General features: G+C 45.6%; 1 long non-coding RNA gene across 1 annotated transcript; it reads left to right on the top strand.

The window, feature by feature from the left end:
* The first annotated feature begins 6,246 nt into the window (after positions 1 to 6,246).
* On the top strand, positions 6,247 to 18,429 carry LOC141197755 (uncharacterized). Its single transcript, XR_012269850.1, has 3 exons — positions 6,247 to 6,311; positions 10,015 to 10,126; positions 18,226 to 18,429. It is a non-coding gene; the product is annotated as an uncharacterized lncRNA (long non-coding RNA).
* Positions 18,430 to 23,078: the final 4,649 nt, after the last annotated feature.

Here is a 23,078-nt window from a genome sequence, read left to right as displayed (position 1 = left end):
AATTTTTTTAAAAAAATATATAATAACAGGCAATCAAAACATTGTATATACCCCAAAATGATATCAATATAACCATCAGTTTGTGGTGCAAAAAACTAGCCCTCACGCAGCCCCATTCCCGAAACATGAAAACGCCGCGGCTTTCAGATCTCGGAAAGTGGCGACACAAGCAAATTATTTTTATTATTTTTACAAATTTCAGAATTTTTTTTCATCACTTAAATATAAATCCTATAAATCGTCACTTAAGTAGAAGAGATGAAGCTTTACTACCTCCTGCTCCAGTTCCAGCACTTCACCGCTGCCGCTGATCTTTAGTCACTGGCATCTAGGGTGACATCATGACTGCAGCTCTGCAGCCAATCACTTGGCTCAGTGGGCCATGCTGACAGAGCTTCTAAGCTCAGTGATTGGCTGCAGCAATGATGTGTGCTGAAGTTGAGCCATCACCCCTGCAGCCTGTCACAATAGAGCACAGGAAGCGCTGAAGATCCAGAGCTGGAGCAGCAGGAGAAAGTAAAGCTCTGTGTGTTTTCTCTACCACTGGGACCCTCCTATATATTACATAAAAACATTCCTGAAAACCCCTTTAATCTGACTTTATAGAAAAAGTCTATATCCGGCTACTGTCCCCCCCTCATGAATCACAAAATATGCCAAGTGTGAACAACTCCTGTCCCCAAATGAGGACTTGCAGGCGATCAGTTGATAGTCGGGGGTCTGGCAGTGACCACCCTCAGCAATCAGCTGTGTTTTGCTGGACGTAGTGGCCTCTCCAGGACACATGTGGTATTACATGGTGCTCTTTCAGAATAATATGTAATATGTAATACATGATATCTTGAAGTCTTCCAGAAGAAGATATTGGCAGACAGGTAATGACTTATTACCTACCAGCCATTGTCTCCTTTATCACTCGCTAGTTCTTATACACATTTGGATGATGTCACATCTTCGTTGGAAGCCGTATTAGGAACCTCCATCGCAGATTTTATCATACAGGACGAGTTCTCAGCCAACAGCTATTTGGCCATTGTTCACATGACGCAAGCCTATGTTATATACAGCAATATGCAGCAGGATACACAGGGAAATGCAGGGAAATATCCAATCGCCAGAAATGGGGTCAGGAGTGGTATGTGTGGCCTTCTCATCCCCCAATCCTGGTATGTGTGGCCCCCTCATCCCCCAATCCTGGTATGCATGGTCCCCTCATCCCCCAATCCTGGTATGTATGGCCTCCTCACCCCCCCAATCCTGGTATGTGTGGCCCCATCACTGCACACACAAAAAATAAACACTTATACTCACCTTCCTTCCTCACCTCTGCTCCAGAGCTGCTGTGTTTTGTCTGCCAGCAGCTCATGTTGGTATCTGAGCAGCGCGCGCTCTCAGTTGCCTAGGTGAGCTGCTCCTGCTGCCGGCATATTCACTCCTCTCCACGCCGGGACTATGAGCGTTGACAAGCGTGAATATGCATTCTCTTTAGTAGCGGGCACTGTAAGCAGGAGCCACGGCTCAGCGCTCCTCCGTGCCCGCTACTAAAGAGAATGAATATTCCCTCTTCTCCACACCCATGGAAGTGGAGAAGAGGGAATATTCATGTCCCTTTAGCAGCGGGCACACGTGGTAGCTACAGCAGCCGCTACTGCGTGTGCCCGCTCCTCCGCCGCCGCAACCTCCCACCCCCCCAATACTCACCTATCCTCCTCGCTCCCCCGAGGCTCACGGGCCCCATAGCAGTGGTGTGGCCTGCCACCATTGGCGGTACGCCACTCATTATGGCTTACAGCCAATGAAATCACAAAAGTCATTATCTCAGTAAATTAAAATACTTCATAACATCAGCTTGAAAAATGTTTTTAAAATCCGAAATGTTGTCCTACTGAAATGTATGTTCAGTAAATGCACTCAATACTTGGTCAGGGCTCCTTTTGTATCAATACTGCATCAATGCGGTGTGGTATGGAGGCGATCAGCCTGTGGCACTGCTGAGGTATTATGGAAGCCCAGGTTGCTTTGATAGCAGCCTTCAGCTCGTCTGCTTTGTTGGGTTTGGTGTTTCTCATCTTCCTCTTGACAATACCCCATAGATTCTCTATAATAGACTCTCTATGGGGTTAAGGTCATGTGAGTTTGCTGACCAATTAAGCACAGTGATACTGTTGTGTGTAAACCAGGTATTGGTTTACTTTTGGCCGTGTGGACAGGTGCCAAGTCCTGCTGGAGAATGAAATTTCCATCTCCAAAAAGCTTGTCGGCAGAGGGAAGCATGAAGTGCTGTAAAATGTCCTGGTAGACGGCTGCGCTGACTTTGGTCTTGATAAAACACAGTGGACCTCCACCAGGAGATGACATGGCTCCCCAAACCATCACTGATTGTGGAAACTTCACACTAAACCTCAAGCAGCTTGGATTGTGGCCTCTTCACTCTTCCTCCAGACTCTGGGACCTTGATTTCCAAAGGAAAATTGGAACTCTGGGACCTTGTGGAGTGTGTCAATGACTGCCTTCTTGGCATTTGTCAAGTCAGCAGTCTTCCCCATGATTGTGGAGCCTACTGAAACAGACTATGGGACATTTTTAAACACTTAGGAAGCCGTTGCAGGTGCTTTTTGTTAATTATTCTAATTTACTGAGATATTGACTTTAGTGTTTTCATTGGCTGTAAGCCATAATCGTCAACATTAACAGAAATAAACACTAGAAATAGATCTCTCTGTCTGTAATGACTCTATATAATATAGGAGTTTCACTTTTTGTATTGAAGAACTCAAATAAATTAACTTTTTGATGATATTGTAATTTAGTGAGATGCACCTGCATATGATGACTGTTGCCCCCAGTGGAATATATGCGGTGTCTATTTTGGGATATTTTAGTACACCCATGATGATACTATAGACAGCCATTATACCTGGAATGGCCCCTTCCTTGCGTGCCTTGCTTTTTTTTGCTTACATGTCTAACAATCACATATGTGTTGTGTCCCTTCCCCCATCATCCTATTCTTCTATTGCTGAATAAATATGATAGATTTTATACTCCCTGGACTCCTTTGATGGTCTTTTACCCTGCGGGGTTTTCTTTCATATATGGACTCGCTGTGTGGTGGTGATGGTAGAGGACATTGTGTAGGAGGATCATTTTGGCCTTGTATAGTAGAAATTTTGGGAATATTGGTCTTTGTATAGTGTATTTTAGATTAGTAACAGTCGTATACTGTAATTATAGATGTATAAATCCTCTTTTAAGTGGCGGGTAGGTTATATGGGGAAACATGTACTTTGGGGCTGGGGTCCCTGATCTCTTAGGACCCCAGCAACGCTCCTGCACTGGGGAAAAGCAGGGTCTGGAGGCCACTTTAATATCATCATTTTACGGATATGACGCCAAAGAAACTAATGAAGTGCTTTGCAAAGTGCCAGAATTTTCACAATTCTGAAAATAAATTGTAAGTTTAGTTCCACTATAAGTGATGTTAATTCTGTTATGAGAGCTAACCTTCTGAGACAATTTATCAATGCGCTGTGTGAATTGTCACATTAAGCTTTGCTACATCTATACATAGTGAAGTTCAGGATGAAAATGCTGCAGGTCCCATCTCTTCTACAGAACAATCCCATGGAAATAAAGCTGATCATTTTATCAGACGGGATCATTAGAACTTACCTGGTTGGATCCTTTGTTTCTGGTGGTTTCTTTCCCAGGTCGTCATTAAGGCCCTTTACAATAAGCTCCAAAAACTCATCGGACTTTCTGAATCTTTCAAGCGTTTTCTCCATCACAGAAAGGACAGAAAGGACGCGCTTATCCTGGCAGAAGAGAATCACAGATATATTGTTCTACATCTTCCAGATGTTTGGATTTATCTACAGACTAATGATTAATCTCGCATGAAGAATGATAATATTATCAGAGATCACAATTTTGGGGTAAAATTATTCAATTTTAAATATATATATATATATAGCAATTACATTATTCTGACAAGAGCAATTTTTTGTTTTTTTTCCTCCCCTTTTTCCCAAAAAATATAACTTTGTTTTTTCATTAACAGACGGAGGGCTTGTGTTTTGTGGGACTAGTTGTTGTCTGGAATGAGAACATTCAATTTACCACATAAAGTATTGAAAAATGGGGAAAAAATCAAAGTAAGGTTATTATTTTTGGTTTTTTGTTTTTTTTTATGAACATTTAAAAAAAATGTGGTTTGTGAGACCATTTTCATCTTGTGAAGACCTAATTTTATAAAGTGATCCCATTGATGGAGTTGTCGGCTTTTTCTTGTGGAGAGATCAGTAGTTACAAGTTTCTGATTGCATTTTTGGGAGGGAAGTAGAGTGACCCAAAAACCACAACCACAACCATGGCACTTTACTGTTCTTTACAGCATTGACCCGACGTGTAATAGATTTATATGTAATGAAAGATTGTACTTATGTCAATGCAGCAGCAACAAATATTGTTTTACGCTTTTTTTTTTTTATAGTTGGCCAGAAAACTGCAGAACCTTAAGCAGAAAATGACATGAATGAGAACATCTGCCCGGCTTGTACCGGATCCGGGGGTGTTACGTACAAGGCGAAGCTCCCAGAATAAGGATTTGCTTCATTTTGGTGCAGAGTTTCTAGTAGTTTCTGGTTACTACTGTTACAAGCAGATGCCGTCTGCATAATACAGCCAGCACCGCCTCAACCCCTCCATGCATGTGGACCCCGGCACAAACACTCCGGTACATCCTTTTATGTAAGACATTAATAATTCTACAATTATCACACACAACTTATATACAGAAACCTCCCAACCATCCCAGATCCAATGGGACTGTCCGGCTGTCGCTGGAGGTCGGGGCTATGTCCTGACGAGCTGTGTTCTGACAAGACAGTCTGTGTAGTACAAGAACGTCTCATGCCGTGCTGCTGTGATCGCTCCTGGAGAGGGGCAGCATCCGCTCCGTACGCCTCGTACACGCGCGGCTCTGCTCCATACACCTCGTACACGCGCGGCTCCGCAAGCCTCGTACACACCCGGCTCCGCTCTGTACGCCTCATACACACGCGGCTCCGCTCCGTACACCTCGTACACACGCGGCTCTACTCCGCACGCCCGGCTCCGCTCCGTACACCTCGTACACGCGCGGCTCTGCTCCGTACACCTCGTACACGCCCGGCTCCGCAAGCCTCGTACACACCCGGCTCCGCTCCGTACGCCTCGTACACACGCGGCTCCGCTCCGTACGCCTCGTACACGCGCGGCTCTGCTCCGTACACACGCGGCTCTGCTCCGCACGCCCGGCTCCGCTCCGTACACCTCGTACACGCGCGGCTCCGCTCCGCACGCCTCGTACACGCGCGGCTCCGCTCCGCACGCCTCGTACACGCGCGGCTCCGCTCCGCACGCCTCGTACACGCGCGGCTCCGCTCCGCACGCCTCGTACACGCGCGGCTCCGCTCCGCACGCCTCGTACACGCGCGGCTCCGCTCCGCACGCCTCGTACACGCGCGGCTCCGCTCCGTACGCCTCGTACACGCGCGGCTCCGCTCCGTACACCTCGTACACAGGCGGCTCCGCTCCGTACACCTCGTACACAGGCGGCTCCGCTCCGTACACCTCGTACACACGCGGCTCTGCTCCGTACACCTCGTACACACGCGGCTCTGCTCCGTACACCTCGTACACACACGGCTCTGCTAAGTTCACCTCGTACACACGCGGCTCTGCTCCGTACACCTCGTACACACGCGGCTCTGCTCCATACACCTCGTACACGCGCGGCTCCGCTCCGTACACCTCGTACACACGCGGCTCCGCTCCGTACACCTCGTAGACACACGGCTCCGCTCCGTACACCTCGTACACAGGCGGCTCCGCTCCGTACACCTCGTACACAGGCGGCTCCGCTCCGTACACCTCGTACACGCGGCTCTGCTCCGTACACCTCGTACACACGCGGCTCTGCTCCGTACACCTCGTACACACGCGGCTCCGCTCCGTACACCTCGTACACACACGGCTCTGCTAAGTTCACCTCGTACACACGCGGCTCTGCTCCATACACCTCGTACACGCGCGGCTCCGCTCCGTACACCTCGTACACACGCGGCTCCGCTACATCCACACTGTAAACCCCTCCTGACCCCACACATAACCTTCAGCTCATCCAGCACCATGACAACCAGCACAGCAGAGTCCTGCATCCACTGAGGCCCCTGATCATGTGACCCCTGACTCCTCCCCTCCTGTGACCTCATCACAGCTCCTGTGCGCACAGAGCAGCCATATATGTGGTGGCGGCTCTGCAGGTGGAGGTATGTGGAGACCCCATTACTGGGCGCAGGGGGCATTAACCCCTTCAGCACGGAGACTCTTTATAAGAATCATAAGGTTTTTGTTCTGTTTCCTGTAATAGATACATAAGACCCAACTATGGAGACAGGAAGGGGGGAAACGTATTGTTCTCATAGTACAGGACCCCTTTACTGACCCCACAGTGTAATGCTCCCATTATGCCCCTTATGCAGGATGTATGATGCCCCACACAGTGTAATGCCCCCATTATGCCCCTTATGCAGGATGTATGATGCCCCCCACACAGTGTAATGCCCCCATTATGCCCCTTATGCAGTATGTATGATGCCCCCACACAGTGTAATGCCCCCATTATGCAGTATGTATGATGCCCCCACAGTGTAATGCCCCCATTATGCCCCTTATGCAGTATATATGATGCCCCCCACAGTGTAATGCCCCCATTATGCCCCTTATGCAGTATGTATGATGCCCCCACACAGTGTAATGCCCCCATTATGCCCCTTATGCAGTATGTATGATGCCCCCACAGTGTAATGCCCCCATTATGCCCCTTATACAGGATGTATGATGCCCCCCACACAGTGTAATGCCCCCATTATGCCCCTTATGCAGTATGTATGATGCCTCCACACAGTGTAATGCCCCCATTATGCCCCTTATGCAGTATGTATGATGCCTCCACACAGTGTAATGCCCCCATTATGCCCCTTATACAGGATGTATGATGCCCCCCACACAGTGCAATGCCGTCATTATGCCCCTTATGCAGTATGTATGATGCCCCCATTATGCCCCTTATACAGGATGTATGATGCCCCACACAGTGTAATGCCCTCATTATGCCCCTTATGCTGAATGTATGATGCCCCCAGTGTGATGCCCCCATTATGCCCCCTATGCAGTATGTATGATGCCCCACAGTGTAATGAACCCATTATGCCACCTATGCAGTATGTATGATGCCCCACACAGTGTAATGCCCCCATTATGCCCCTTATGTGGTATGTATGATGCCCCCACACAGTGTAATGCCCCTTATGCAGTCTGTATGATGCCCCCCACACAGTGTAATGCCCCCGTTATGCCCCTTATGCAGTATGTATGATGCTCCCACACAGTTTAATGCCCCCATTATGCCCCTTATGCAGTATGTATGATGCCCCCACACAGTGTAATGCCCCATTATGCCCCTTATGCAGGATGTATGATGCCCCACACAGTTTAATGCCCCCATTATGCCCCTTATGCAGTATGTATGATGCCCCCACACAGTGTAATGCCCCCATTATGCTTCTTTTTCAGTATGTATGATGCCCCCACACAGTGTAATGCCCCATTATGCCCCTTATACAGTATGTATGAGGCCCCCACACAGTGTAATGCCCCTATTATGCCCCTTATACAGGATGTATGATGCCGCCCCCACAGTATAATGCCCCATTATGCCCCTTATGTTGTATGTATGATGCCCCCACACAGTGTAATGCCCCCATTATGCCTCTTATGTAGTATGTATGATGCCCCCACACAGTGTAATGCCCCCATTATGCCTCTTATACAGGATGTATGATGCCCCCCACACAGTGTAATGCCCCTATTATGCCCCTTATGTAGTATGTATGATGCCGCACACAGTGTAATGCCCCCATTATGCCCCTTATGCAGTATGTATGATGCCCCACACAGTGTAATGCCCCCATTATGCCTCTTATGTAGTATATATGATGCCCCCACACAGTGTATTGCCCCTTATGCACAATGTATGATGCCCCCACACAGTGTAATGCCCCCATTATGTCCCTTATGTAGTATGTATGATGCCCCACACAGTGTAATGCCCCTTATGCACAATGTATGATGTCCCCACACAGTGTAATGCCCCCATTATGTCCCTTATGTAGTATGTATGATGCCCCACACAGTGTAATGCCCCCATTATGCCCCTTATTTAGTATGTATGATGCCCCCACACAGTGTAATGACCCCATTATGCCCCTTATGTAGTATGTATGATGCCCCCACACAGTGTAATGCCCCCATTATGCTCCTTATGCAGGATGTATGATGCCCCACACAGTGTAATGTCCCCATTATGCCCCTTATGTAGTATGTATGATGCCTCCACACAGTGTAATGCCCCTTATGCAGTATATATGCTGCCCCCTCAGTGTAATGCCCCCATTATACCCCTTATGCAGGATGTATGATGCCCTCACACAGTGTAATGCCCCTTATGCAGTATATATGCTGCCCCCTCAGTGTAATGCCCCCATTATACCCCTTATGCAGGATGTATGATGCCCCCACACAGTGTAATGCCCCATTATGCCCCTTATGTAGTATGTATGATGCCCCACACACAGTGTAATGCCCCAATTATGCCCCTTATGTAGTATGTATGATGTCCCCACACAGTGTGATGCCCCCCTTATACAGTACGTATGATGCCCCCACACAGTGTAATTCCCCCATTATGCCCCTTATGCAGGATGTATGATGCCCCCACACAGTGTAATTCCCCCATTATGCCCCTTATGCAGGATGTATGATGTCCCCACACAGTGTAATGCCCCCATTATGCCCCTAATGCAGGATGTATGATGTCCCCACACAGTGTAATTCCCCCATTATGCCCCTTATGCAGGATGTATGATGCCCCCACACAGTGTAATGCCCCCATTATGCCCCTTATGCGGTATGTATGATGTCCCCACACAGTGTAATGCCCCCATTATGCCCCTTATGCAGGATGTATGATGCCCCCACACAGTGTTATGCACCCATTATGCCCCTTATGCAGTATGTATGATTCCCTCACACAGTGTAATGCCCCCATTATGCCCCTTATGCAGGATGTATGATGCCCCCACACAGTGTAATGCCCCCATTATGCCCCTTATGCAGTATGTATGATTCCCTCACACAGTGTAATGCCCCCATTATGCCCCTTATGCAGGATGTATGATGCCCCCACACAGTGTAATGCCCCCATTATGCCCCTTATGCAGTATGTATGATGCCCCCCACAGTGTAATGCCCCCATTATGCCCCTTATGCAGGATGTATGATTCCCTCACACAGTGTAATGCCCCCATTATGCCCCTTATGCAGAATGTATGATATCCCCACACAGTGTAATGCCCTCATTATGCCCCTTATGCAGTATGTATGATGCCCCCCACAGTGTAATGCCCCCATTATGCCCCTTATGCAGGATGTATGATTCCCTCACACAGTGTAATGCCCCCATTATGCCCCTTATGCAGAATGTATGATATCCCCACACAGTGTAATGCCCTCATTATGCCCCTTATGCAGGATGTATGATGCCCCCACACAGTGTAATGCCCCCATTATGCCCCTTATGCAGAATGTATGATATCCCCACACAGTGTAATGCCCCCATTATGCCCCTTATGCAGGATGTATGATGCCCCCCACAGTATAATGTTCCGTCTGAAGTCCTGCAGTTGGAATAATATCTCTGGAAAATAGTTTTCCCTCTGCCTGCTCCCCTACATGTAGACCCTCAAGCATGTATATAGAAACAACCTTTATTCCAAATGGATTAAAAATTCATGTTCTTAAAACAAGCGCTGATTCAGATGCATTCAACTGACTCGTTTTGAACCAATAAAGTTCTTACTCCTAGAATTGCAATTTCATTTGGATTAAAGGTTGTTTTTATTTATTTTTCAGATATTTCCACGTGAATGGTGCTGGATTATTCACCTGCCTCTTTTTGCTCTAATTACTTGTGGCTGATACAAGCTTTCAGCTCGGGCACTACCGATGGACTTCATCAGAAATAGTGAGTGAGCTGGATATATTGTTTTTTATTTTTTTGTTCCTCCAGCATGTAGGGGAGCAGGCCTTACTCTGCTCCCAACCGTCCTGAATTCTGCGGGACTGTCCCGTCACGGCTCAGCTGTTCTCCTGCGGGACTGTCCCGTCATGGCTCAGCTGTTCTCCTGCGGGACTGTCCCGTCACGGCTCAGCTGTTCTCCTGCGGGACTGTCCCGTCACGGCTCAGCTGTTCTCCTGCGGGACTGTCCCGTCACGGCTCAGCTGTTCTCCTGCGGGACTGTCCCGTCACGGCTCAGCTGTTCTCCTGCGGGACTGTCCCGTCACGGCTCAGCTGTTCTACTGCGGGACTGTCCCGTCACGGCTCAGCTGTTCTCCTGCGGGACTGTCCCGTCACGGCTCAGCTGTTCTCCTGCGGGACTGTCCCGTCACGGCTCAGCTGTTCTCCTGCGGGACTGTCCCGTCACGGCTCAGCTGTTCTCCTGCGGGACTGTCCCGTCACGGCTCAGCTGTTCTCCTGCGGGACTGTCCCGTCACGGCTCAGCTGTTCTCCTGCGGGACTGTCCCGTCACGGCTCAGCTGTTCTCCTGCGGGACTGTCCCGTCACGGCTCAGCTGTTCTCCTGCGGGACTGTCCCGTCACGGCTCAGCTGTTCTCCTGCGGGACTGTCCCGTCACGGCTCAGCTGTTCTCCCGGCTTCTTATACTCACCGCTCCGATGTTGGGCTGTAGCTCCTCCTGCTCAGTGGGGGTATGGGGGGAGGGTGTCAGTGAATAAGTTAAATTATATTACTCAGTAGATGCCTCTTCATTCTCCTGTGACCACACCTGCCCGCGACTCCAACCAGGAACTCAGTATCCAGAGGCTGAAGATCTAACCATTGAGCTACAGCTCCAAATGGTGAACATAGGAGGATTTAGTTAACTTGACTTTACAGTGCAGTCAATGCATCCAGAAGCAGCTCATATAATTCCATAGAAATACATTGTGTATAGCAGTATTTTTATGGTGCCTGTATACTGAGCAGAAGAAAATGATTATTTTGGTCCTATAAATGAAAAGTGGTAAATTTATGAGCTATTACAAATTATGTTTTTTCTGAGAGTCCCTGGTTTTGAACCCTCAACCTCAAAACATTACAGACACAGCAGAATGAATGGATTTCTATACTCACATTGTACACGCCTCTTCATTCTCCTGTGACCGCACCTGCCCGAGATTTTTTTCATCCTATAAAATTTCTTAAAAATAATATAGAAAAACACTTGATAATTAAATAAAAATTGTAATTTTTAATGAGTTTTGTAAAAAATAATGAACATCACAAATCCGCACATAACATGGACATATTTGGTGTCCCTGTAATCGTAACGACCTGCAGAACACAGCGATCAGATTATTTATGGGGATCGGTAAATGGCGCAATAAAAATCTTCTCTGACTATTGTGTGTTTGCTGCGTTTCTATTATGCGTTTTCCTGCTTATTTGATGTGATTTTGGGGCGGATATGAAGCAGAGTTTTTAACGCTTTTTAATAGTACAGAAAAGCTTTGATTCTGCGCTTAAAAACGCAGCTGAGTTTTTTTTCTTCATCCGTTTTTTTCAGAAGAAGCATATAGAGAAAATGCACCAAAACCGTAGAGTAGTGATGAGGGTGTATTGTTAACCCTTTCGGCTAGCACACTCTGGTGCTTGCAGAGTATTTTCAGCGTGTTTGGCATCTATGTTTGAGCTGCTGCATGTGTGTGGCGGCACTAAGATTAATACCAAGCGTGCTAACAATACACACTCACTCATCTCGCTCTTCAAACGCTTCTATGTGGAGCCTAAAAAATGCAGATACTTCGTTATGTTCAAAATCAAAGCTTTTCTGTCCTATAGAAAGCACCTTAAAAACACGGCTTCACATCTGCACCAAAACGCATCAAATAAGGGGAAGAAAAGTGTTCTTGTGTAGTTTGGTGCGGACATCTGCAGACACACAGATGACGTCGCGCTGCCCCGAAAGATAAGACTCATGGCCTCTCATCCACCCACCAGGTGGCACTGACCTGGACTCTGGACCAGAGACCCAGGAATCCATCTGCTTATCTCTGTCCCAGATACTGTGGACAGTCCCGGATTTGGGTCTACACCCTACAGTCTCAGGCTCCTCACTACCAACGCCCCTCTGACAACTCTTTCTACGGGGGGGGGGGGGGGGGATTGTAAATGGGCGTGGATTGGGGTGTGGCCAGGGGCATGACCAAAATTTGCCATGGCGCGCGTAACTGGTGAAAGGAAACCACAATATCATTGAGAATAATAAGTGGTGACATCCATATATTGGGGTATGGTATAGATAGATATATTGATGACATTTTTGTCATCTAGTCAAGGACGAGTGAACAATTTCTTGAATTTGTCAAGGAACTCAACATCAATAGAGTGGGCTTTAGATTTATATCCAAGTTTAATTATTACCAGTTCCTCGATATACTAATCAAGAAAGAACGGGATGGGACCCTAGAAACATAAACCTACAAAGCACTAATAATCTATTCAAGTGGGTTAGCCACCACCCCATCCCCCCTAAAAAAAAAAAAAAAAAAAAAAAAAGAATGCAAAAGGGACAGTTTTTAAGGCTGAGAAGGAACTGTTCTAATGTCACAGATTTTAATATGCAGGCAATAGACATGAATACCAGATTCAGGGAAAAAAGATATCCACAGTACATTTTGGATTCCGCATGATCATTTGCAGAAAAACAGGAGAGAGAGACACTCCATACCTAACCAAGAGATCAAGAAAAGGATGGGATAACACAAGTAATAGGAACTTACGCCAATCAGAGTGACCATATCTTTAATATCCTCAGATAACACTGGGATATACCTGTGGTTGACTTGGACCTGAGGGTGCTGTGGGATCTACTCCCACAATAACTTTCAGAAAGGGTCAGTCAATTATGGACTGTTTAGTGAATAGTTTCTATAAAAAAAAGTACGGATCCGGGAAATATTTTTGAGTTGGAGTTGGCAGGAAGTGGAAAGGGCTTGGATATGTGGCTTGAAGGGGAGATCAGAGTACAGGGTTACCCCGAGGCAGCGAGTCTGTGGAACTGTGGAGAGTGAGCAGTCATTTACTTTAACAGATAGGTCTGTTGAGGGAGTTGAGTGAGATGGGGGATAGATGATAAATTCTGTTTTGTCCATGTTAAGTTTTAGAATTCTAGCAGAGCAGAAGTATGAAATAGTGGACAGACATTGTGAGATTCTGGTTAGTAGGGAGGTGATATTGGGTCCAGAGAGGTAGATCTGTGTATCATCAGCATAGAGGTGATACTGAAATCTGTGGGATTCTACAAGCTGTCCTAGGCCAAAGGTGTAAATGGAGAAGAGCAGGAGCTTTAGGCATGAACCTTCCGGGACACCGACACATAGGGGCCGAGGTGAAGAGGTGGTGTGTGAGACTCTGAATGTCCAATCAGTTAGGTATAATGAAATCCAAGATACGGCCAAGTCTGTGATGCCAAGTGATGAGAGAATCTGTAGTAATAGGGAATGGTCCACCATGTCAAAAGCAGAGGACAGAATAGTGTCGCTTGGATTTGGTGGCTAGTAGGTCATTGGTGACTTTAGTCAGGGCAGTTTCAGTGGAATGGTGTAGTCGGAAGCCAGATTGAAAGCGGTTGAAGAGGGAGCAGGAGGAGAGGTGGAAGGACAGTTCATGATGGACATGTTGTTCCAGTAATTTTTTGAGGCATATAGGAGAAGAAATATGAGGCGATAGCTAGACAGAGAGGATGGGTCATCAGAGGGCTTTTTGGGGAGGGGTGTGATTGAGGCATGTTTAAAGTATGAGGGGAAGACACCAGTTGTTAGTGATAGGTTGAAGAAATGGGTTAGGGTTGGAGTAAATTCTGTTGTGAGATTTGGGATGAGGTGGGAAGGCAACGGGTGCTGTGAGGGTTGTTGGCCAAAGCTTTCTCTAATGTTATCAATCTTCTGCTTGAAGAATGAGGCAAAGTCTTCAGCTAAGATGGGTGGAGAGGGAGGACGTGCTTGGGGACGGAGGAGAGAATTTATAGTGTTGAATATTTGTTTAGGGTTGTGAGACTGGGAGGATATGAGAGATGAGAAGTATGTTTGCTTTTCTGCAGGGAATGTGGACTTGAAAGTAGTGAGGGATAGTTTGAATGCGTTGAAGTGCCTCTTTGATGTGGGATCTTTTTCATCTCCGATCAGCAACTCTGGTCTAGTCTCTCTGGTGTGCAAGGGTTGCCTGTTAATTTTACGAGCTTTGGTATGTGTGAGAGGGGCAGCCGCTTCGAGAGCTGTAGATAATGTGGTGTTATATAAAGCGGCAGCAGCATCTGCATTGTGTAAGGATTCAAACTTACATTTGAAAGAGGGAGAAGGGACTCAGAAAGTGAATGTAGATCAAGGAGCATAAGATTTCTGCGAGGGTGTGCAGGTTTGTGGAGTGGGGATTGTGGACCTAGAGAGGAGAGGGAAGATAATGTAAGTAGGTTGTGGTCAGAAAGAGGGAGAGGTGAGTTAGAGATGTTAGATACAGAACAGAGAAGGGAGAAGATGAGGTCCAGTGTGTGGACATCTTTGTGAGTGGCTGCGGAGGACCATTGAGCGAGGCCGAAAGAGGAAGTGAGAGATAGAAGCTTAGAGGCAGCTGTGAGGGAAGTATCAGTGGGGATGATGAAGTCACCCATGATGATAGTGGGGTTGTCAGCGGAATGGAAATGAAATTAACCCCTTCTCGACCTTGGGATTTTCCGTTTTTGCATTTTTGTTTTTTGCTCCCCTTGTTACCAGAGCCATAGCGTTTTTATTTTTTGGTCAATATGGCTATGTGAGAGCTTATTTTTTGCGGGACGAGTTGTACTTTTAAACGCCATCACTGGTTTTACCATATCCTGTACTGGAAAACGGGAAAAAAAATTCCAAGTGCGGTGAAATTGCAAAAAAAAGTGCAGTACCACAGATTTTTTTTTTTTTGATTTTTTTTTTACCACGTTCACTGAATGCTAAAACTGACCTGCCATTATTATTCGCCAGGTGTTATGAGTTCGTAGACAACAAACATGTATAGGTTCTTTTTTATTTAAATGGTGAAAAAAAAATCCAAAGTTTGCTAAAAAAAAAATGGCACCATTTTCCGAGACCCGTAGCATCTCCATTTTTCAGGATCTGGGGCTGAGTGAGGGCTTATTTTTTGCGCACCAATCTGATGTTTTTATTGATACCATTTTGGGGTAGATCCGATGTTTTGATCGCCCGTTATTTCATTTTATTGCAATGTTGCGGCGACCCAAAAAACGTAGTTCTGGCGTTTAGAAATTTTTTTCTCATTACACCGTTTACCGATCGGATTAATTCTTTTTTTATATTGATAGATCGGGTGATTCTGAACGCGGCGATACCAAATATGTGTATTTTTTATTATTTTACTTTGAATGGGGCAAAAGGGGGGTGATTTAAACTTTTATATTTTTTTCATTTTTTTTATATTTTTAAAAACTTTTTTTTTTTTTTTTTTTTTTACACTTTTTGCTTGCTTCTACAAGCTGCAACTGTCCGATCTCCTCTGCTACATACAGGGGACGAATAGATCCCCTGTATGCAGCAGAAATGCTCCTGTACTATGAGTGCTGACCACTAGGTGGCGCTCATAGCGATCAGTGCATGACCACCACTGGGGTCTGCTGCAGACCCAGGGTTGTCATGACCACCCATCGGTGACCCGCGATCAGAGATTGACAGCGGCATTTAACATGTTAACAGCCGCAGGTGGATCGCGATTCCACCCGCGGCTGTTGCGGGCACATGTCAGCTGTAATAACCAGCTGACATGTGCTCGGTTCAGTGCGGGCTCAGTGCCGGAGCCCTCACTGATCCGGGTGTGATGACCCGGGGTGTAATAATACGCCCTGGGTCGTTAAGGGGTTAAAGGGGAATAAGTTAAGAACAGATTCCCTATCTTAGGCTAACATTTAAGCAAACAATTGTCTATACTAGAGAGGAAGTTACAGTGTTACCAAACTGGGACATGAGTTCTCCCACGAAGAACTGAAGATGAAAAGCCACAGCAAGGAGGTATTGAATGTAGTTTGTGAGTACCAGTGAGGAGTCGTACCGATATACCTCAGCCAGTGAGGTACTGACAAATCAACTGGGAGTAGAGGGCACCCATATGGTCCCCATAGAGGATGATGGACCTACCTATAATGATTTTTTGGACTGTTGTAGCCTGTAACAAAAGTTATGTACCGCCAAATATAACCGGAAAGTTCTTGACTCTGCATAATGCAAAAGAACCATCCATGAAATGTTGTGCCTGCCATCTGATGTATATCAAGTTCTTGTAAAGTAAAGAAAAGTTTATTTTCAGACTTTGGTTTCCCTCATTCATCTCCATACCATCTGGTCTGCGTTATATAGTTATATTTATGTTTTATATTGGGATCTGTGATTTCAGTCTACTCCACTGTGTGTAGGATGTCTATAGGATAATAGAGTATAGTAAAGTTGTTATGGACGTGACTTAACTAACATTGTGCAGTGTGTCTGGTTTCCCTATAGTGACGGATATTTCTTGTTGCTAAAACTGTGATATTTTTTTTACGTTAAACCTTTTTTAAACAGCTCTCATTAGTGCGATCATACAACATACAAGCCTCTGATTGCTCCGGTGATGCTCTGTACTACTGTAGTGCCGTGTATTATCACTGCCTGTCAGTGTAATACTAACGGCCCTATACACATGAGATAATTGTTGACTGATCGGTCATTTGGCAGCCGGCTATCTCTCCTGACTCCCCCCATACACACAAATATTCCAGCTTTCCTGTGGTCTGTATGAGAGAGTCACCTCCAGACTCCTCTAGCGGAGGATTATCTACAGGAAGAACAATAACTGATTAACCTCTGAAATTCATGATGCCAGATTTATCTCTGCCCTGACATCATCTGTCAGGAGGCCCCCAAATACATTATATAGTCTAAACCCCCCCCCCCCCCCCCAAAAAAAAATATAGTGCTTTCTTTAGTCTAATATGACCTTTAGTCTAATATGTAGGGGGCATTAAAAGGTAACTTATTGGACGCTGCCTCTGGCCCGGCCTGATAGAATTTAGTACATTGCAGGGCCAGACACCATTATTAGGCATTTATATATCATAGTAACTAGGCAGCCCCATTTTATCAAAACCTTGGAGGAGGAAAAGCATTCAGAATAACTCTGCCAAACCTTCTTAGATGCCATGTTTGCTTTTGACAGCAGCAAGTGGTTAAACTGCCAGGCTTTGTGTTGCAGCTGCATCTGCAGTGTACATCTATGTTCTGGTGCTCAAACGAGTTAATTTTTTTTGTATTTAACGTATTAAAAAATAAGAAAATATGTCTCATGCTTTTGCATGTTTTTTTCTTTTTACAAGAATTTTTGTTGCCAGTTTTCTTTTGAAGCATTTTAATATCTGCTTTTTTTCTGCCGTTTCTCTTGTAATATAGGAAAGCCTAAGGCCAGAAATAAACCCCATAATACACTGTATATGGAGACTTTGGTATCAAATAATTTCTGTCCGAGGTGTTTGTGGAAAGAAAAAAGCTTTTATAAATGTCCCAAACTTCTGTATGTGAATCAGACATGAGATCTAACGTGATAGAAGATTACAGCCCGGAGAAGACGGGAAACATTCATATAGACGGTCGGTGGTGATGTAGTCAGTGACGGACTCTGGCCCAATATGTTTCTAGAGCCGTAGTAGAAGATGAATATGTCGTCCTCCTCATGAAGTAGTTATTTCTCATGTCGCGTGTAATGAATATCTCTTGCAGTATTACTAATGCCGATTCCAGTGTCTGTAAATAAAATGATAATTAGCGTCATGGAAGATGAGTTTATGAGAAACGTATTCAGCTGGAGACTCCGAGGAAGAAAGTACTTATTGTTTGTGGGCTAAAATATATAGGTTTTATTACTAGATGTAAAGAATAAAACTAAATACTGTAAAATAATAAATCTCCTCATATGTTTCCCTTATTATCTCCAGTAATTGTATTATTACACAGGATTGTTATGTTACATTGGCTCATCTTCTTCTCATTCAGGTCTCTACAATATCAGATCCTCTCACTGAAGATCTTCTATATAAGAGAATTTTCCCGATTTACCCATCAAAGATGGATATGGACAGAGACAAGATGGCGGAGAGGATATTACACCTCACCCTAGAGATCCTCTTCCGTCTTACTGGAGAGGTGAGAGATTCTGATGACGTCACATTACATCATTCTTATCTATGGGAATAACAGATGGACAGAACTGGAGAGGTGAGGACTCTGGAAATGTCTGGAGGGAGATTTATTAATGTGTCTCTCCATAACCAGGATTACACAGTAGTGAAGAAAACCTCTAGTGAGCGCTGTCAGGACCCTGTGTCTGAGGGATGGGGAAGACCCCTGAGCCCAATCACAGGGCCTCCACCTCACCCCCTGATACATGAGGACATTAATACCCAGAAGATCCTAGAACTCACCTACAAGATGATTGAGCTGCTGACTGGAGAGGTGACACTGCTGGGAATGCTGGGACATTATACAGTAACGCTATGAAGGGATCGGTGGGATGACTGAATCATTGTATGTGTCAGGTTCCTATAAGGTGTCAGGATGTCGCCGTCTAATTCTCCATGGAGGAGTGGGAGTATTTAGAAGGACACAAAGATCTGTACAAGGACGTCATGATGGAGGTTCCCCAGCCCCTCACATCACCAGGTAATAGACAGGACTAAATACACACGGCCTATAATTATCTGTATGTAAAGAATGAATTCAGTCCCTGTATGTGTTTCCTCCAGATCTATCCAGTAAGAGGACAACACTAAAGAGATGTCCCCGTCCTCTTCTTCCACATGACTGTAAACAAGAAGATCCCAATGTTCCTCAGGATCATCAGGTAGATGGAGAGAAGGTGTCATGAGATCTCCCCTATGATGTGTAGACGGCTGTGAAGGTCTTATGCTCAGTCTTGTTTTATCCACCATTATTATGTTTTATACTTGTGTAATGAGAACGGTGGAGATGGCAGGATTAGAGCTGATCATAGATGGGACTTCTCCATATGTCTGTGACTTTTACAATATTTGTTTCAGGGTGAAGATGTGACCCATATTAATACTACAGAGATATATGTGAGGGGTGATGAGTGGTGTAAAGAGGAGATTCTTACATATGACTACCCAGGTGAGTAGTAACCACTAAATGCAGAGAAGTTACAGATTCTTCTCACCTTTGCTGGTAGTGTATCCTGACCATATCACAATCGTGTGATCACCATTTTGCCTCTAGACCACAACATTCTCCAACACCCAAAACTGTTCAAATGACTTTGGGTATTGAAGAAGGGAAAGAGCAGCATTTAGCTATTTGAATGTAGATCTTACTGGAATAGTTTGCAGACTCAATGTATTGGGGTCAGAAAGGATGGCTACCACAAACAGTCTTGGCATTATCTACTCCCTTTCCAGATTTCATAGATTGCCTTGTTCATTACTAGCGATGAGTGAGAACTAAAATGCTCGGGTACTTGTTGCTCGAGTTGAGCAAATTGGAATGCTCGAATGCTCAACCCGAGCAACGAGCCCAATCTAAGTCTATGGGAAACTCGAGCATTTTTCTGGCAGCGGAGGTCTCCTGGGGTTAGGGTTTTGAACTGGAGTCTCAGGTCAATGGGGAGCCAGTGAAGGGATTGACCGAGAGGAGAGGCCAGGGAATAGCGAGATAGAAAAAACTGACAGCGCTTCCAATACAAGAAATAGGTGTGAACAGGTGCTTACTAGGAGGAGCTACCTTCATATACAATTAATAAACAAAGTAGTACTCTGTAACGCTTAGTATATAATTATGAATAGCATTACTGCTGTAGAAAATAGAAATAAATGAGAAATTTTAGCGCATGTAAATATGAAATATGAATAGCATTACTGCTGTGGAATATAGAAATCAATGAGAAATCTTAGCGCATAAATTGGCCAATTCATGTGTACCTGACAGCCGCAATAAGTCGTTTCTCAATGTCAGGACCCATTTCTCGATGTCAGGCAGCTCCTCCTAGTAAGCACCTGTTCACACCTATTTCTTGTATTGGAAGTGCCGACAGTTTTTTCTGTTTCTATGTTTAAGGTTTGACTGAGCACTTCACCCTGATGCCGCAGGTGGTTTTAATTGCAGTAGGATCTTACTTTCCCACACATGAGCAAACGGATGTCCCTTAGAGAGGTATTCACATTGGTAGGGTCCTGACATTGAGAAACGCCTTATCGCGGCTGTCAGGTACACATGAATTGGCCAATTTATGCGCTAAGATTTCTCATTGATTTCTATATTCCACAGCAGTAATACTATTCATATTTCATAGTTACATGCGCTAAAATGTCTCATTTATTTATATTTTCTACAGCAGTAATGCTATTCATATTTCTTAATTATATACTAAGCGTTACAGAGTGCTACTTTGTTTGTTAAGGGAATAGCGAGGGGACAGGTGGATTCTTCGGGCTACAGAGTTTAGTATAGATTGGAGGAATGCTAGTATGTTTGAAGGGAGGCCACAGAGCAGGAGGTTGTAGTAGTCGAGACGGGAGATGATGAGGGCGTGCACTAGTGTTTTTGTAGATTCGTGGTTGAGGAATGTGCGGATCCGGGAGACTTTTTTTTTACTTGGAGTCGGCATCTTCTTCACCCTGATCCTCCTTCCTCCCACCATTCCAAGTTCCCTGAGACAACTGATCCCACACTTGGACACTTCGAAGAGCTGTTTTGTTCATCTTTCCATTTATAGATTCTGGCCTCTCGCACGGTCTGCTCGGAAGTCGAAAGAGCTTGGATATGTGGTTTGATGGAGAGATTACAGTCCAGGATTACCCCAAGAGCTGTTCACTTTTCTATTGTTAGATTCGGGCCTCTCGTCCGGCCAGCTTCAAGCAGGGCAACAGAAGATCACATGTAGCGATTTGAGCAGCCATGGTCACCCGAAGGTGACAGTGGGAAAGTGCAATTATTGTCGCAAGGGGTGGATAATTATAAGGCACAATGGACAGAAAGTCAGTAGGAGAACCAGGGTGCGGAAGTGGAAGACGAAGCTGTGGACTATGAAGTCACTAACACAACCTGGCAAGGGGACATGCAGATCAAGGAAAGCAGCACACAGGGGGAATGAGGCGTAGCACCACAACAGGCAAGAACAAGCAGTGTGGTGGCCACAGACACAAGACGGGCAGCCGTTCCCTGGAACACCAACACAATGGAAGTTGCCAGTACAAATATTAGGTCTTCCTGAGTCTGGTTCTTTTTTAAAGATGTTTAGATAACCCCAAAAAGAGCATTTGCAACATCTGCCAGGCCAGCATCAGCAAGAGCACCAAAACTAACAGCCTGACCACCACCAGCATGCTCAGGCACATGACAGAGGATTGTGGGTCATGGGTCAATCATGGTTGCCTCCACATTCTACAGCTCCTGCATTACCTCCTCCTCCTCAGCCCTCCATCTCCATCACTTGGTTAATTTTTTTCAGGAGATGTTCCAGATTATGTACTTAAACTTCATGGGTGCCAATAACAATAAGCAGCACTGTATGCTTAGGTGACAAACCGCTCACCGTTGCAGAGTTGTTGAAAGCTGTATCAGAGAACCTGATGGTGGCTCTGATGCTAGGCAAGCTTGCACACGTACCATGCCTGGTCTATGTGCTCAACTTAGTGGTTCAGGGGTTTCTCAAAACCTACCTGGATCTGCCAGAGCGGCTTCTGAAAATACTCCGCGTGTGTGCCCATTTCAGAAAGTCAGCTACAGCTTCCACTGCCCTGGCAGGGTTTCAGCAGCGTTTGCAGCTTCCAGCTCACCGACTGGTGTGTGATGTGACTACACTTTGGAAATCAACGTTGCAGATGTTTGGAATGATTTTGAGCAGCAGAGAGCAGTTGTTGAGTACCTGCTTCAACACGCCCGTTGGCATTCAGGTCAACCTCCGCACATAAGAGCTGATGAGTGGGCATGGATGTCTGACATCTGTGCCGCCCTCCAAAACTTTGAGGACTCCACCAAGATGGTGAGCGGCGATGAAGCAATAATTATCGTCATCATCCCGCTTCTCTGTCTACTGAAACGCTCACTGCTCACAATTAAAGAGGAGACATTGCAAGCGGAGAAGGGAACTATACAGGGTGATGCTACTCAGCCCAGCCTCATCTCATCTCAACGTGGATTGGGTGATAATGAGGAAGAGGAGGAGGAGAACATGGACAGTCGTCCTCTTGGTGAGAACAGGGAAGTCTTGGCTGTTGGCAGTCTGGCACACAAGGCCGACTTTATGTTCCGCTACCTTTACCATAACCATCATGTTGTACCCGTACATTTTGGGCATTGCAGATAACTGGCATGGCATGAGAGAATTCTTGGAGACGGAGGTGTGAGGTTTTGATTAAGGAGGATGTCTGTCTTAGATCAGTTGCAGAATGGAGGGTACGGGAGGGATGATACACAGAAATGAGGGATGAGATATAGGGCGGTGCAGAACTGTGGACAGCTTGGTGGGTGAGAGAGATGAGTTTGTATTGTATTCTGTAGTGCTTGTTTAACCTAACCAGTGCAATTACTGGCACAGGGTAGAGGTGTCGGTGAAGCAGCTTGATAGAAATACGACCTTGGCTGCTGCATTCAGAAGGGATTGAGAGGAGACAGTTTGTTTAGAGGGAGACTGATTAGAAGAGTGTTGCAGAAGTGAATAAGAGTGACAGTAAGAGTTTTTGCAGTATCAAAGGTGAAAAAAGGTTGAATTCTGGAGATGTTTTTAAGGTGCAGGTGACATGAGCAAGTGAGTGATTTTCCACGTTGAATAAAGGATAGTTGTGTGTCAAATATGACACCCAAGACAGCAGGCGTGCAGAGTGGGAGTTATGGTG

The sequence above is a fragment of the Phyllobates terribilis genome, unplaced genomic scaffold (assembly GCF_046119375.1).
Source record: "Phyllobates terribilis strain yellow unplaced genomic scaffold, ASM4611937v1 Scaffold_86__1_contigs__length_6382490, whole genome shotgun sequence".
Lineage (NCBI taxonomy): Eukaryota > Metazoa > Chordata > Amphibia > Anura > Dendrobatidae > Phyllobates > Phyllobates terribilis.
This window is presented reverse-complemented; position numbering and strand designations above follow the sequence as displayed.